Source organism: Pelophylax lessonae, assembly GCF_965119305.1.
Source record: "Pelophylax lessonae genome assembly, chromosome: 4".
Taxonomy (NCBI): domain Eukaryota; kingdom Metazoa; phylum Chordata; class Amphibia; order Anura; family Ranidae; genus Pelophylax; species Pelophylax lessonae.
In genome coordinates, this window is record NC_138771.1 from 286,185,046 (window position 1) to 286,187,221 (window position 2,176).

Below are 2,176 nucleotides of genomic sequence, written 5' to 3' on the forward strand. Positions count from 1 at the left end.
AAGGGAATTAAGGCTGGGGTAGGTGGAAGAATGAGGAGCCGACATGTCGATAATCAAGCGTTTTTTATTGGTGAATTTGCTTGTGGCAATACCGATCGGGTTGGTACGCCAAGAGGAGAAGGGGGGGCCGGGAAGGGGCCTAACATGAACCCCTCCTGCACTTCCTTCTCAAGTAGTAGATCTACCGACTCCGGGTCCTCCCTGGCCGACAGTAAATTGGGACATTCCAGAGTCCCCGTGGGAAGAGACACCAGCCCCGTGTGGAACCCACCCGAGAACCCCTGAATCAGATACTCCACCAGGTGTGGAGACGGATGAGCCTGCAGGTAAAACTCCAGCACCTCGACCTTGACCCCGGTTAGTCATTGTTTAGGGTACATCTTGGATGGACACATGGATTTCGTGTGAGCCCTGAAACAGATGGAGCAGACATGGAGCAGCCTGCAAGCACTGAAGCTGCACGCCCCCCCATTGAAATTATTGCAAACCTGGGCTTTACCTAAGAACACTATGGGACGACCCAGCTTATTCCTAAGGCCACGCTGCTCTGACCTGCCAGCACCCCCCCCTGGGACCCCGGCCGGGGAGGATACAGCCTCCATGGGGCAAAGGCTGGCAGAATGTGATGTGGAGGAGCATGTGGCACAGGAGGGAGGTGCCAAGCCTGCGAAGTGCCTGCAGAAGAGCTCGGTATCCAGTAGACTCCAATCCACACGAACGTTGAATTGAGCCAAGGCTGCCGCCGCCTTGGCCGAGACTGACTTATGAAAGTCGAAGAAGGTAAAACCCCCGTATTTGTGCCCTAAATCCACTATCTTATGCAAGTAAAGATCTAACTCTTCCCGCCGCTGCGGGTAAACCTAACACAAAACGTCCCTGTAGATGCCGAAGGCCAGGACAAACTCGGGGATAGTGAGCTTCTTATTAAGCCTGGGGTCCCTGGCCTTCATGACTACGGACAAATCACCGTAATTGTAGACCTTACTTTCGACCATGTCCTGGGAGGCAATGAGGAGAGCCACTAGGTTGACATCCTTCCCCTCCAAGATATCCTTGCGGAGAGCCGCGGGGACCAAGTGGGCCGGGGTGATAATAGGAGAAACCATGGAAGAAGGCAAGATGGGAACTGGGGGCCTACCCTGATCACTAGCGGGAACTGGGGTCGGGACCGGCAAGGAAGGAGGGGGACCCCCTTGAGCCGGACTGGCGTCCTCCAGCTTAGTCAGCCTATCGCCGATGGACTGCAGGGAAGATAGGATGGAGTCCAGGGTTCCTTGTATAGCAGACGAACAGCTGGTGCCCAGTCCCGGATCTTCTGGATGTTCCATCATCAATCTGAATAGCTCCGCTTTTCTTGCAGTGGCCGGGAACGAGATACCCTTCTGGCGTAGGACCGCCGAGATCTTCGGAATAGTCCAAGACCCGTAAGAGCCCAGCGGAGAAGGAACCCGACGACCCCTGGGGGTACCGGACCTGACAGGGGTGCTAATCCTGGCTGGCGTGGAGGGGGAGGAAAATCCATCTTCCAGGGTGGCTCCTTGAGGCCCGCTGTAGAGGCGAAAAACTTAACTACCTCGTGACAGGTGAGGCCCTGCTAGATGCCAAGCGGCCGGTGAGAGGCTCTACCTATGATTTGGGCGAGGGGCGTGAGCCACTGACGTGGTGGCGGGAAAGATGGCCTCTCGGTGACAGTAAAAGAATCAAAACGTGTGGCCGTGACAGGTGAGGCCCTAACTATAAACCCCATGAGAAGGGTGGAGCGAGGCGCTAGCTTAGGTTTGGCCCGTGGGGCGAAATAATCTCCGACGAGATTGGGGGGTTGGCCTCGCGGGACCGGCTATGAAGGGGGGGGAACTAGGGCCAGCACCTGAACCATAACAGCCAGTAGACTAGCCCTACCAGAGAGGAGGGGGCAATACATGACAGAACAACACAGCTGGAGAGCCACAGCGAAAAACAGAGTAACGAGAAGGACAGACGACATGAAGAGTGGTAAGTGCACAGAGGTGATGAAGCCGTGACGGAGCACAGGAACCAAAATGCAACCGCAGGTGAATAACATGAGGAGTATACGGGCCTGAAGTGTACCTGACAGGGGGTGGCCACCGGGCAGCCAGACAAGGTGACTAAGTGTGTGGGGCCAAGTGACGGACCAGGTTTAAGTGTCTATGGGCGA

General features: G+C 56.0%; 1 pseudogene across 1 annotated transcript; it reads right to left on the reverse strand.

Moving 5' to 3' along the window:
- Positions 1-362: 362 nt before the first annotated feature.
- Positions 363-1,106, reverse strand: LOC309552611 (annotated as a pseudogene). Its single transcript has one exon. The product of its transcript is annotated as an uncharacterized misc_RNA (transcript).
- Positions 1,107-2,176: the final 1,070 nt, after the last annotated feature.